Source organism: Tursiops truncatus, chromosome 7, assembly GCF_011762595.2.
Source record: "Tursiops truncatus isolate mTurTru1 chromosome 7, mTurTru1.mat.Y, whole genome shotgun sequence".
Classification (NCBI taxonomy): Eukaryota; Metazoa; Chordata; class Mammalia; order Artiodactyla; family Delphinidae; genus Tursiops; species Tursiops truncatus.
The window spans coordinates 74,487,676-74,502,452 of NC_047040.1; the positions used below are offsets into that span (position 1 = coordinate 74,487,676).

The following is a 14,777-nucleotide window of genomic DNA, read 5'->3' on the forward strand; positions in this document are numbered from 1 at the left end:
TTTGGAACTCGGTTTCCTCAGTGATATAACATGGTTCACTGTCGATATGCGAAATAATGTGTGCAAAGTACGTAGCACAGGGCCTAGAAAAAGGTGATTGCTCTAAATGATACTTATCATTATTATTTATTATCAATAATAAAAAGACAGTGTTGCGTTAGATCTTTAACCCCCTTCCTATTTAAAATTCTGTGAATACATATATTTTTAGATAAATATCCCAGCTACTTAATGGTGGGTTGGGATAGGGGAAAAGGGCAACATAAATAAAGAGAGAAGTGAAAGGATATTTGTTGTAACAGATCCTATGAGCACAAGCCAGGAGGGAGAAGCAGGGAATGCAGCATCCTCCCAAGTGAATGCCACATCTGGAGAGGCTGAGAGAAAGGACATCCCAAACTTGGGGAAGTAAGAGGAAAAGTTAGGCCAGGTCCAGAGGTGAACAGAGCCCACTGACCATGACTGGCTTCCCCTTGCAAGACACGACAAGAGCAATAAAACACCTCGCGCTTTTACGGCTTTAAATTCACACAGTTCTGCCACCTTATTTTACAGAGGAAGAAATTGGCAGGTGCAGAGACTGACCAAAGCCACAGGCAGGTGGCTATAATGTGACTTCAGGAATGCAGAGAAGTAAACACTTGCCCACCCCCAAAGCTCCTTCTACGTAGCCTACATAAATGGTCCCTAAGGTTTTGTCCCCTTAGAATCCAGAGACCTTTGACATAGCGACAAGCTAATTTTATCAGTCATCTTGTTATGAATTAATTTTCTGGATTCTTTCTTAAGAGATTGGATTAGGTAGGCAGGTGGGGCAAAAGGGAGAAGTTAGTGAAGAGAAGGGAGCCCTAGGAGCCCTGACAAAGGTGACTCCTTAGCAGATCTTAAATGACCTCCTCATTTGCAGATTCCTCCACTGATTTTCTTCACAGATTGCTTTTATAACTTTGGTTCAAATGCAGCAATTTCCTTTCCTCCTCCTAAAACAAATATCCTTTAGATATAAGAACTGCCAAATGTATAGGGAGAAAGGGAGGCCTGAAAAAAGATAAAGATTCAGTTTAACTGATTATCTGAAATGCATCTGCCTGTGTGTTACCTGCTGTCCAATCACACCCCAACCATTTCTATCACTTATTCTTGGTAATTAAGGGATGAGCGAATTATGAGTCAATCATTCATTCAACAACTATTTACTAGGTGTCCCCACATGCAGGGACTTGGGTTGGGCACACGAGGTCTATAAAATTGTGTAAGATCCAGCCCTTGCTCTGCATGATCTTCTGCAGGAAAGGAAATTATGCATGTTTTCAAATAATGACCATACAGAGGAGTAAATGAGATACCTACGAGTGGCATAAAAAGAGTAGTTGAAGAGTTTAGGAAATGTACAATACACTTCTCACTGGGGTAGTGAAGGAAAGCATCACAAAACTGGTAGCCTGTGGTCGGGACATTCAAGGATTGGTAGGATTTTAAAGAGGTAAAGTAGACGGAAGAACATTAGCATAGGGGCAGCGGTAGGAATAAAACAGATCTAGAGAATTTCACGTAGTCCAGTTCGACTAGATCACGAGGAAGAGAAGGGCAGAAGTTTAATATTGGGGCAAGACCGGAAACGTCCATGATTTCAAAGATAAATATTTAGAATTTAATACAATAGGGCAGAGTGACCCACGGAAGGGTGGAACAAAGAGTGATATGATCAAAGCAGTTCTGATATTACTGCAGCGAAACAAAACATCCTTTCTTTCTTCCGTTTAAACAAAAGGAAAACGACTTTTGAGAACCTAGTACTCTGAGCCGTACTATTTTCATCACTTTTCAAATACAGGTAGAAATTCATTGTGTTTTATTGAAACTCATAAAATCCCAGTGAAAAGTTTCCTAAAATGTTTACCTTGAACATCAACTTTTGTTCCTAGTGTGAATAACCAACCAGACTTAGTGGTCACTGGTGCGTATGAGGTAAGTAATAAAGCTTTCTAAGCGTGTGTCAGCGAGTCATACTCGAAGACCGTGTCATTTGACAGTAGCAGCTTCTAGAAACCTCATTTTCAGAAAACAGCCTCTCTGTTATAATTTGTGGGGTTTGAAGGATATAGGTGGATAATCAAATATGAAATTCCATAGAGGATATATCACTATTTAAAGAATCTGAGGCTAGAAAAATCTAAATGAAACAGTCATTGCTCACACTTTAACAGTATCTGACTGCTACAGAATAAAGTACACCAGTAATCATTTCATTTTGCCAGAAAAAGTAAAAGATATCCCCAAGTAATGCTTTAGAGTTTCGTTAATACATTTTGTCACAATAAATTTTTACTTAGGAGGGCAACATTTTCTATTAGTTAATTTTTTCCCACTAATTTTAGTGAACTAACAGAACCAGAGCTTGACCTAATTAAAATCAGAAACAATGTTTTGTCTGCTGCACAAATCAGACACCGTATTTTAAAAGAATCAACAGAAAATTTTCAACTGAAAAATGGGAAATAAGAACACAGATACGATATAGGAAGAAATATTTAACCCAAAGAACTAGTAAGAACTGCCAAAAAAAGGTGAAAATCCTGGGAAACAAGGGGAAAAAAAACCAAAACAAACAAACAAAAATGGTCACATTCACGTCAGGACACAAAATTGGAGTTCTAGACAAACTCTGACCACAGTCATTACCTCAGCATCCTCAGGTATTCAAACCATTAGCTCCTCAAGCTTCCTTTTCCTAAAATGCTCCTGAGATCAATCCCTGGTCAGGTAATACAGGAAGAGGTCTAAAGTTGTTCGACATTTCCTGGCTTGTAGCCACGTTGGCCCTTGTTTTTCTCACGTGCAGTTGAATCTGATCATCTCTCCCCCCTGCCTACATTTCTTTCCCCCATCATGTCAACAATTCTAAAACAAGGAAATATACAACACACCCTTTTATTAGCTTCTTCTTCCTCTATAAAACAACTTCCAAGTTGCCTTCTTATCTCAAAGGTGATGAATCCTCATGGAATTTCCTGAGTATTTTGAAGAGCATCTAAAACCACTTTTATAACACCATCTAAAATTAGCCAGTTGTGGGGATCCCAAACTTAATGACTAGTAATTTTCCCCGGAAACTTCAGATGAAAACAATATCCTATTATATACAACTGGAGAGAGTAAAAGGCAGGCCATCTGACACTTTGTTTTAAGCAAGGGCGTTAAAAGTGGCAAGAATGAAAAGTTATAATTTTTAACTCCAATCCTAGGCTTTAAAACTTCAGAGACACAGTGAAAAGTATCATTTAGTTCATGTACAGAATTGTATTGTAAGTTTCTAATATGCTTTTCCATAGAAAGTTTACTTTTGAAAGTATATGATTGTTTGGCTTTTTAATACACTGAAGTACAAAATAACAAACATTCTTGAAACAAAAATGATCCGCTGTAATCTTCAGGACACTTTAAGTCTCTCTGTTGCTGAAGTGATATTCTCTTCACCACAAAATTGTCTCCAGCTACTTGAGCGCATGTTAACCTCTCCCTTCCATAACCATTGGGTACGGTACTATGCAAGATCTTACGCTGGTCTGTAACTGTTCAACATCTATACGTTCTACCTTGTTAAATGAACTCTAACCTTCTCAAAAGCAGGATAACCATATTTTTCTTTATCTTGTTACTATATAATGCTGCACAAGACTACAGAAAAGTTCATTTAAGAAGTCAAGTGTTACAGATGTTTGATTCCTAATGCTCTTTCTAAAGTGTTGTTTCTGTACTTAGGACAACCTAGTGAGTCTGGTTGTTGACAAGTAGAAAAAAAATCAAGTTCTGGAAAACCTGAGCAGAAACTTCATCACATTAAAAAAATAAAGAGGAGAAATTACATAGTGATCTGGAAATTGTTTCCTGTCTCTAATAACCATAGCTGCCACTAACTTCCCCCTCCCCCTTCCTTCTATCACACACACCAAGTTAACGGGGAAAAAACCTGGATAATTCATTCACAACATGCAAGAGCTAAATTATCCAACTATCTGCATTCTTTCCCCAAGTCTTCCCTTTTTGAATATAAAAAGTAAAATATATAAGAAAGAAGAAAGTAATATTTTGAAGTCTACTACCTGAAAGGAACATCACTAGTGATTTTACGTGTTATATCACATATTATTATCTACATTTTGTCAGTGAGACAACTGAGGCCCAGTGAGGTTGAATAGTTTCCCTAAAGCCAAAATCTCTGGTTTTCTTCCGCCACTACATCCAGCTAGAGTTTGTCCCACAGTTTAGTCACTCATTGAGAAAACATTTATCACAAACTAGTCACCACTCTAGATACTGGAAATACGAAAGTGTGTGAGGCAGCCCACGCCCTCTCACAGAACGTACATTCTAGTAATGAAAGCAGAAACTAATAGCAAACGGGATAATTTGAGAGTTATAATTATTCGCCAATATGACTTATGTACAATGATAGTCAAATATTTCTAAACATCTCTGCGATTAAATAGTTACAAAAACAAGAGGGGAGGCATTGACGATTGGCCCTCTTGTCAATTACTGAGCTTAAGCCATTGCGTCTTTTAATAAATCAGAGGCAGAGAGAAGGAAGCAGAGTATTAATGCTACTCAGAATGTCTATAAAATAAAGTGACTATGTGAGACATCAGATGGACAGCTCCAACAATGCTGGTTCTCAAACCCCAAATTCCATCTTTATCCATTATTACTAAGGTACCGCTGCATCATTGGACGAGTTGATTTGGAAAAACCAAGGGAGTGTTGTAACTTGACATAATCCCCCTATGAGAAACGCAGGAGGGTTCCAACATCCTCATCATAAGGTTCCCCAGGCTGCACGTGGTATGCGTTGAGCAATGGCACTCAGCGACTAGAGTGGTCAGTAGCTACCAGGAAGTGCCTGGCCCCCGTGTGGCAGTTCCCATTACCCTCCACACTCCAAAACTTCACATCTATTAAACCTGGGAACGTATGCAAAATTGTTTTGTTTTAAGCAATGAGGACTCAGTGGAACCTACTTTTCCATCCCATACCTATTTATACAAGAATAAAAGTTGACTAAATTAGTTGTTAGCTATTTCTATAGCTGTCCCCACCCTTTCCCATGATATTTATAAAGTGTTGCATAATTTGGGTTGGCCCCGTCACTAAGAGAACTTGCATGTGTAAACTTCTTTGGAACTCCTGAGGAGGGCAGTTCCCGGAGTGAATGCTCCCTCGCAGAAGATGGAAGGCAGGCTAGAGGTCAAGGGCTCCAGATCAGCCCTTCATTCACAGGGCTATACGTTCCTACCAAAGCACGCTTCAAGTCTATTTTTGACTCAGAAGTTACTACGTGGGGAGTAGGGTCTGTTTTAAGTTCATCAGGGTACACCTTCCATTTCCTCCTAAAACTGTCACACTCCAGCAGCTAAGATCTCAAAGAAGCCTCAGTCCCCTTCTAGAATCTTTCCCTCCCTTGCTTCAGAAGGGAGCAACAGTCCTTTTCAGACGAGCTGCATCCACAAGCCAGAAGTTTGCAGCAAACTTTCATTTAGACATCAACCCTCACCCCAAAGTCCTGCCACTTAACCAAGGAGGCAAAAGTATTCCACTCCACCGCCCCGCTCCCAGTAAGAATGAGCCCACGTTCTGTCGGTGCGGAAAAATTCTAAATCTTTCCCCAGATTCTGCCACCACCCACCCCAACACCGGACTCCACCCGGTCAGAGAGGGACCACCCCCCGCCCCAGAACCCAGGGGGCGGGGGCACGGGGGTCTCCCGGGAAGCACACACCTTAGATTGATCCTCTCGCGCGAGGGGAGAGAGAGCAGAAGCACCCGTTTCCGCGGGCCTGGGCGGAGTCTCTGCCTCCCCCGAATCAGCGCCTCGGTCCGGATACTTGCAGCGAGGCGCGCGTGGATGTCACTCGCCCCGAACAAGCTGGGCGACTGTAACCCGACGCACCAGAGCAGCCGCGCCCCCGCCTCCCCCGAAACTCGCGCCTCCCGCTCCCCTCCCCGAGGGTCGACCCCGGCGGCGCGACCGCCACATCCAGCTGAATACCTCGGGCCCAGGCTCCGCCGACCCAGCGGGGAAGCGCGGAAATGGAGGCGGGGGACCCGGCCGGGAAGGCGGGGAAGCGTTGCGAACCAGCGGGCAGAGAACGAGCGAGGTCTCCGCCTCCAAATGAACATGACTAGACCTGGGCGCGGGGCCCGCGGGGATGGGCCGCGGCGCGGCGTGTGCGTGGCCCTGGCCCTAGGCCCTGCCCGCGTCCTCGCCCGGCCTCCCTCGAGACCCTCCGCCCAGCCTCGCCAGCCAGCTGGCGGGCCGGGAAGCCTCGGCGGGGCCAGGCCGGGGGAAGACGGCGGAGGTGTCGGATTTCCTCCGCCCTCCCCATTGTGGGCCGCCCTCGCCACCTGCCCAGGAGAGAGGAGACACTCGTTCGCCTGCACGCCGGCGGGACTGGCTTACCTGATTTCTCGTTACCCGCCCCCGAATCTGGCTTCCCCTATTCGGCAGGCAGGCTTCCCTGGGCCTAGAAACGCGTCTGGGAGGCAGGCGGGCCCCTGGGACCCCACCGTCAGAGCCCAAAGCCTTCGCCCGTGCTCCCCCCGCGCGCTCTGGAGGCGCGCCCGGCCGCCTGACCCCTGCCTGAATGTCAGCGAGAAGACCCGCAGGGAAAACCAAGCCCAAGCTTCAGGGGGTGGGATGCAGAGCACGGGCTCCTCGGGCCCAGCCTCTTACAGGTGGGGGGAGGGGAGAGCCCGGGCAGCAGAGCTGCAAGCTTCCCAGTTGCACCTCCAGAACCGACCCTGCCCACTGAGCATGCCCAGCTCACTTGTTGGCACTAGAAGTGCTAGGCGAGGCCAAGGGGGCCCAAGGAGGACGCAGATGGGGTTCAAATTGACCCATTTCTTTAAGGTCTTTCCTCCGAAGATCTCTGGGAGCTTTACACGTAACGTTTCTACCGTGGTACTGGAAAATACCCAGGGAAGGGTTGGAAAGGCCTTCCAAAAAAAGGCAGCCAAATTAGTTTGAAACAAAATCGCAGGGGTGGGGCTTTTTCAGCCAATTATTTATTGTCACTAATTTCTTTAAATACCAGATAATTATTATAATTGACCCAGAGGAATATGTAGTTTCATTGGGTCCCAAACTCATAGTAACAGGAAACCAGCCTATCCAATGGGTAGTCTATCCAGTGGAACAGCAGGGGATTGGGGCGGGGGTGGGGGGGTGTTAAATGATCAATGCTAGGTTCCCATCCCCACACCAGTTGAATCAGTCGGTGAATGGAACCTGGAAATCTTTATATTTTAAAACTATGGGTCTCAAGGTGTAGCTGGGGGAGCCAGCATTACCAGAGAACTTGATAGACATGCAGATTCCCGGCTTCACTCCAGACTACTTGATTCTTAAACTCTGGGGCCAGGGGCCTAGCTGATTGAACAAGCCCTTCAGGTGATTCTGGTGCACACTACAGCTTGGAACCAGTGTTGAAACCCTACCCCCACCCCATGATCCACGTGAGCACCCAGGCAGGGTTGAGAACCCCTCTAATAGACCATTGCTTTCACATTTTTTCAAATCCTAAACGTTTGTCTAGAAGAGCAACACGTTGCATAGAAAAGGAATAATCTGGCAGAATGAGGTGCCAGTCCTGGATTTTCTTCCCACTGATTCTCCCAGGACAGTTCAGTGCTTAGAAAATGGAGACAACATATTCACTTTTGTACCTAGCACAGTCCCTATAACATAATAGATGTTCTATAATTGTTCATTGATATGAAATGAATGCTCAGGTGAACAATTTGTTCCGAGCCCTATTATGTCTGCTGTTTATTTCCCCACAAGTCCTGGTCACCTTGCTAGCTAACAAGCCAGCAGGGATTCAGTTCTCATCCGTAACCCATGACCACCCATGATGGTCCAATCCAAATCAGACCCTGATGGAATAGCACATGGGAGGAGGTAGAGAACTTTGAGGTGAGAAAACTCAGAAGCACTGGACAAGTTTTCACTTGCCAAGGCTGGGGCACAAAGCAACCAAAGGAAAGCAGGAGGACCCCAGGCATTGGTGGAATTCAGGAAAGGTATCAAATGAAAAAGGTGTGTAGGGGAGGGGTTAAGAGAGGAGAGATAAGAAAGCTTAACATGCCTGATAAGCATACAGCTTACTCTGGATCTTCTTTTTCTAAACAACCCACCTCAGCCCTCCTCTTCCCCATGCTCCATACACATCTAATTTCAACTACAGCCTTGAAAACAATTTTTAATTAGAAACCATTGTAAAATAATTACTTCCAATTACTGCATAAAAACATAGCTGATTTGTAGTTATCATAACTTAGGCATCCACTTTTATTCAAGGCAAAAGTGGTAAAAAAATTAACTTTTCAATATATACACTAGATAATTTCAAAAGAGGTTTATGATCCTTCTGCTTTAAGACCGACAGAGACTTACAAAATCAAGAACTCTGCCGTGTTTACTCCATCAGTATCTTCTAGAAGGAATAAAGGATAAAAATAATTTTTTCCTTTTAGCCTTGAACATGATGCTTTAAAACTTAGGTTACTATTTATGAGTACTATTTATGAGTAAAGTGGCTTTCCACCTCTCTACCTCTGCCCCTGGGTCTCGCTTATTATGATAAGAATTCCACTGAAAGAATTTGGCTGCTGACTGAGGTATCTAACAGTAATGTAATTTCCCATATGGATAAGCAATTTCTTTTCATTGTTAAGATAATTTTATGGGGAGGAGGGCAATAATCATTCATTGAGAAATGACTCTTCAAAATTAAGTATTACACTAGATACAAAACAATATTAAAAAGAAAAAAAGTCTTCCCTACACACATACACTTGCTACAGCTTCTCATAGAATTAAAACAAAACCAAACAAACATGTTGAGGGCTAAAAAGGGAGAAAACTGAGTGAGGGTGTAGGAGGGGAAGCACTTATCATAACTAAATTTAAAAACATGAATTAATTATTTTAGCAGAAAACGATCTCCTGACCCTACCAGTACCTCAGAGAAGTTAAGAGTCTTAAGTGTTTCTCCTTGTCGCCTTAAGCATGACTCAGCATTTGGAATGAAACTATGTTTACTGTCTTTCAGATTGAGGGTGTCAAATAACCCTGGTGCCACCTAACTCTTTTCTCATGTGCCTATGGAAACTTCAGGTCTATCCTAGGTTTTCAGGCTCACATGGCTACCGAAATCTGAAAAGCTTTCCCCTTTTCCTTCATTCCTATGTAAACAAAGCCTAAATTCGCCTGCCATTAATTTATCTTGCTTTCATAGTGTTGTCAGGTAAATTTGGGTTATTTTCTATAGTCTAGTGTAACAATACAAGTGAGAAGTTCTTCCTTTCCCAAGCCTGGAGAGTAGGTTCCCTGATGCTTAGACATCTTCAACCCAACTGCTGGGGGTGACCTTTCCCCCAAATGGGGAACCTTCCATTGGTGATTCTATTACTCACCTTTTATGACCATTTGCCACCTGCCCAGGGTCAACTGCTTTAGTCCCTACCCACTTCTAGAGAGGAACACATTTTCCCTGAGAGTTCGTTGGTTATCAAAGCTCATAATAAAATTATGGAATGTAAAGATTGAAAGGGGCCATAAATGTTATCAACTCACAGACTTTTGTTTTACACATGATGAAACCAAGGCCCAGAATTATTAAATACTTTCCCTAAAGTTACAGAGTTAGCCTAACATAGAGCCAAGACTAAAATGAGAAACTGCTTGGTATAGAGAACAGTGTGTGGGCTTCAAATCCATCCTCTTCTAAGTTCTTTAACCTCTAGCCGCTCAGAGCCTCAGTTTCCTTATCAGTAAAAATATATTGAGAATAGCAAACATTCAGTACTACTTACTCTGTGTCAGGCACTAGCCTTAACAAAGTACTTGTAATCTTTAATACTCTGAATAACTATGAGTTTTTTGGTTTGGCTTTGTTTTTACAAACTGGGAAATTGAGGCACAAAATTGTTAAGTAACATGCCCAAGAAAACACAGCTAGCAACAGCCAAACTGGAACTGAATGGGATAATATATGTAAAATGCCTAACATGTAGATGGTCGATAAAAGTATCACCAATGTCATTTCCCTGCCCTGAACCCCACACATTCTGACTCATGGTCCAACACTTGGCCAAGACACCTTTGTTCTGAGCTTTGATTGCTGTGTATGCTCACATCTTTCTTCCATTCTATTATTTTAGTACTTTCCATAATTTAGGAAGCACTGTATGTACCTATAATCTTATCCATTGTTAACAACAGTTACAACATTAAGAAGATAACCAAACATTAAACAAAGACTTCAAGTTTACTACTTACAAAAACAAAAACAAAAATCCACTAATATGGAGTTTCTAGAAGATTAGCAGTGCTGTCCAGAAAAATCTTAAATCCTTGAACAGGACTGGACCAGAACCTTTGGAGCTTGGAGATTAGAGCAGTTCATTTATCATTTAGTGGGCCTCCACCTCCTTGTTACTTGAATTCTTAAAAGCAGAATTATAGACATCTAAAAATATCCAACAGAAAATCTTCCCACATCAGTGATTTTCAAAGAGTTAGGATCAAGAATGAGGTAATCATACGGTATATGATCCTTGAAAAGATGAAATGAAAATACTAAATATATTTTAATAGGTTTAACCCATATTTTAATGGGTTCTTTAAGGTTTATTTCTGCTTTATAAGAATCTGGGAAAGTCTTCTTGAAATAAATTTTTAAGGCATCAATATAAAGTGACACCAGGAAACTTACTTAGATGTAAAGGTCTTGTGGGTAAAGGAAATATGAACTTCCTTGGGCAGGCATCCACTTTGTTCTTTGGACAAGGCAGCACTGAAAACAAATGTTGGTGATATAAATTGAGTAATGTTGTCTCTGGAACATAGCCTCCTATTTAATAGCAGGAGGAAGGTTGTGGGCAAGCAGATATGCCCCAAATAACTCATGCAGAGAACATGAAAATGTATTAGCTTCTGATGTGGGAGCTGAAACAAAATGGAGGATTGGGTTCTTCAGAGTAACTGTTTATGATTCAGTGAAAGAGGCAAATAAGCCGAGAGTAAACAGCCCAAGAAACTGGAGATTTGTTCAGTTCCGTGTCTGAATACCTGTTACATAACCTGGAGATGGCTTCAATCTCAGCAGTAAATGCTTAAAATAAACTTGATTACAGTTTCTAATGTTATAATGTGATTTTGTTTTGAATGAGTGAATCTGAATAGCAAAAAAATAGAGCAACAATAGCAAAGGACAGGGTTTAGGCCTGTGCCTGATCAGCTTTAAAATAAGAAGGTTGTGTCTTAATTCAGCAGCCTTGAAGCATGTGGGCAATGACCTAATTTCTTCCAAGCCAAGAGGAAAGTCCTTTACACACAGGGGTATAGGCCAGAGAGTAACAGGTGCTGTTCCCTCAGCAAATACCTTGGACTCAAAAGGAAATCTTCATTCCTCCTCTGTCAGCAAAAGCATCATGCAAAGCCAAAAAATGAACCATGGAAAAGTAGAGAATTTTTGTTCTGTTATCTTTGAGTTACATATTGAAGTTTATTTTATTTTATTTTATTTTTGCGTTACGCGGGCCTCTCACTGCTGTGGCCTCTCCCGTTGCGGAACACAGGCTCCGGACACGCAGGCTCAGCGGCCATGGCTCATGGGCCCAGCCGCTCCGCGGCATGATGGGATCTTCCCGGACCAGAGCACGAACCCATGTCCTCTGCCTTAGCAGACCGACTCTCAACCACTGCGCCACCAGGGAAGCCCAAGATTTATTTTTAAAATAGCTCTTTTGGGGGGCATAAAACAAAAGAAGAGAATGGTTCAATGTAACCTTTATCAAAGAGAAATTTGAAAATTTAATGGAAAGTCTATTAACAGTCTCTAGAACACACTGTAAATAGATAATCCCACTTCCTTCTTGCCTAACTTTCAACCCTGGTCAAGTTTCTGAGAACTAAGACAGCTTGACATGTGATAAAAAGCTAGAAACTGGTGTCAGGGCATCTGAAAAAACAATTTTTTTCCTAGTAAATTTAGAGTATGTGTGTTCTAAAAATATCTTTCAATAGTCAAATGTGGAGGAAGGCACTTTTTCCTGAGCATGTGCTCTTCACTATCAAACTGAGCCTCTCAGAGTTTTGAAAAAGAGTAAAAGTCCAGCCCTCACAAAGATGGCCTTCCTACAGTGGGTCTCAAAGTGTTGCAGGGTGGAATTCTAGCTTTTCCATGATTTTCCTCACCCTAGACACAATTTACATTCTTGCTTTGGAGCTATGTGAATGCAAATTATCCCCAGGCTTAAGGAGGTAAAGTGAAGACTTAAAAGCTATCCTATTGTAGGCTGAATAGTGGCCTCCCTGGAACCATTAAATGTCACCTTATATGGGGGATGGGGAGTATTAACAGATATGATTTAATTAAGGATCCTGAGATGGAGACGTTTTCCTGAATTATCAGGGAGGACCCTAAATGCCGTCACATATAACCTTATAAGAAAGAAGTAATAGGGAGGGTTTACACAGACAGAAGAGTATAAGACAATGTCATCATGTACACAGATTAGAGTAATGCAGACACAAGTCAAGGAACGCCAGCAGCTGGAAGAAGCAAGGAATGGATTCTCCCCCAGATCTTCTGGAGAGAGTGCAGCCCTGCTGACCCTGATTTCAGTCCAGTGATTTTGGACTTCTGGCCTCCAGAACTGTGGGAGACTATATCTCGTTTTAAACCACCAAGTTGGTGGTAATTTGTTACAGCAGCAATAGGAAACTAATACAACTTCCTTCATTTATTTTCCTTTGACACCAACATCAATCTATCTCTAGAGCTAGCCCGTCAGTACATCACTGGCATTTGTAGGGTATTCTTCATTCAAGATGCCAAAGCAATTTACAGCCATGTAAATGGGCTCAATTTTCTGCCTTGTGGGACATTCAAGCAATACCAGAAATTTCCAAAATTTGAGAGATGCCTGGACCTTTTTTTCTTTTTTTTTTTTTTTGAGCTTTCTAATAAGTGAAGAAATACCAAAACAAGGTTGAAAAAATCATGGTATAATCTGAATGTTACAGTTAGCCAACTAATGCTTAGCAGAAGGAATATGTTGGTAATTGTCCCTATAGCTTCATTTAGAGATAAGAGCAAAATTTGTAATTTGAGGTCTGTGGTAGATGGATTGACACACCACCCAGATCCTCCTTCAAGCAGAAATTCTTTTTCCAGCTGCTGGAAGCATCTCCAGCTGCCAACTCAATGAGAGAGCTGCCTCATTCAAGGCCATCCCTTTTCTGGACTGGTCCTTACCCTGTGATTGAGTGAAGCAGGGGTATAAAGGCTCAGCTGGATAATTGGGAGATAACTCTAATGGGCTGTGTACTCTCCAGAACTGCCTTAGGGGGTGAATGAGGCTTTGTTGAGCTTGCATCACAATTCTACTTCTTCCTCTGTCCACTTCTGCTTCTGCACTCTTCTTTTCACAAGTATCTCTAAAACTAACCTGCATGTCATACTCTGTCTCAGTATCTGCTTCCAGAAAACCCAAGCTGTGTCAGAGCCTTTCATAAATGGGAAGCCCAGGTAACCAAACCCTTGAGTTCCACAGATTTTAAATTCATTCTTTCTCCTTGCTCTGATTTATCCACTGGGATTATACATTTCCGTCCAGCTCAAATAAAGAACCACATCCTAGAGCCAGGAGCCTTTGCAATCTGCTCTATATATCCAAGGGCACCAGGCTTCTCTGAACCACATATAGTTCAGGAGTATGAGTTGCCATATTTTCCCCCAAACCCTACTTCCTTTCAAGTTTCTCTAACTTATGTGTTTCTAATTTTAGTCAATCAATGGATATTTATTGAGCACCACCTATACACCAGGCACTGTTCTATTGTTCCAGGGATACAGATGTAGGTGCTCAGTATCACACAGTCCAGATTGTAGCATGTGATAGGCTCTAGGTTGACCTTTACATATGCCTTCCAGGCAAGGTAAAATGAATTAATTAGGCTAGATGTAAGACAAGGAGTGGTGGGTCTGGAGCAAATTGGAGACAGCATACCACAGCTAAAGAGATTGCTCTACCTAAACCTGGTGATCAAACTTTGTGCTACCAGCTAGGACAACAGGTATATGCTTCCTTATGTGATGTAATATGAAGTCTGCATTATCACCTCAGAATTATTTTTGCCCCAAATGTTTAACCTAAATTAGTCAAGCCTTTAGATCTGAATCCCAATCCACAAGATAACTGACCCCTTCAAGGAGACAATGCCATAGAAGAAAAGGGGCAAGTCGGGGAGAGCCTGATCTAGAGTAAAAGTGGCTTATGTGACATAACTAAATGCAATGCATATGTTTTAATTGGATCCTGGCTTGAAAGGAAAATGAATCTGAAAGAAACTTTGGGACAATGGGGAAATTTGAATATAGACTGAGTAAAGATGACCTTCAGGAATGATGACTGATTTTTTTTTCAGCATGATAGTAAGATTGCAGTTCTGTAGGAAACTGTCCTTATTTTTAGAAATGCATGCTAACATATTTAGGGATGAAGTAATATAACCATTTGAAGATGGTTCAGCAAAAATATAAATGTATATAGGTATTTACTTTTATAATAAATATGGAAAAATATTACCTGTTGTTGAATCTAGAGGTAGGTGAATAGATATTTATTTGTATTTCTACTCTTCAGTTAGCCTTAAGATTTTCATAATCAAAATCTTGAGAGAAAATAAATGGGGCAGCCTTTACACAGCT

General features: G+C 42.0%; 1 protein-coding gene across 7 annotated transcripts in view; it reads right to left on the minus strand.

The window, feature by feature from the left end:
- GPD2 (glycerol-3-phosphate dehydrogenase 2) overlaps window positions 1–14,777 on the minus strand; it is a 200,401-nt gene that overhangs the window by 127,523 nt on the left and 58,101 nt on the right. The window contains exon 1 of one of the 7 annotated variants that reach the window (XR_002173826.3): window positions 5,777–6,027. The exons of 2 other annotated variants lie outside the window; for them this stretch is intronic. The gene's annotated coding sequence lies outside the window, so the exon portion shown is untranslated. 4 more of the 7 variants (XM_033860168.2, XM_019922787.3, XM_033860169.2 and 1 more) reach the window with 4 other exon arrangements.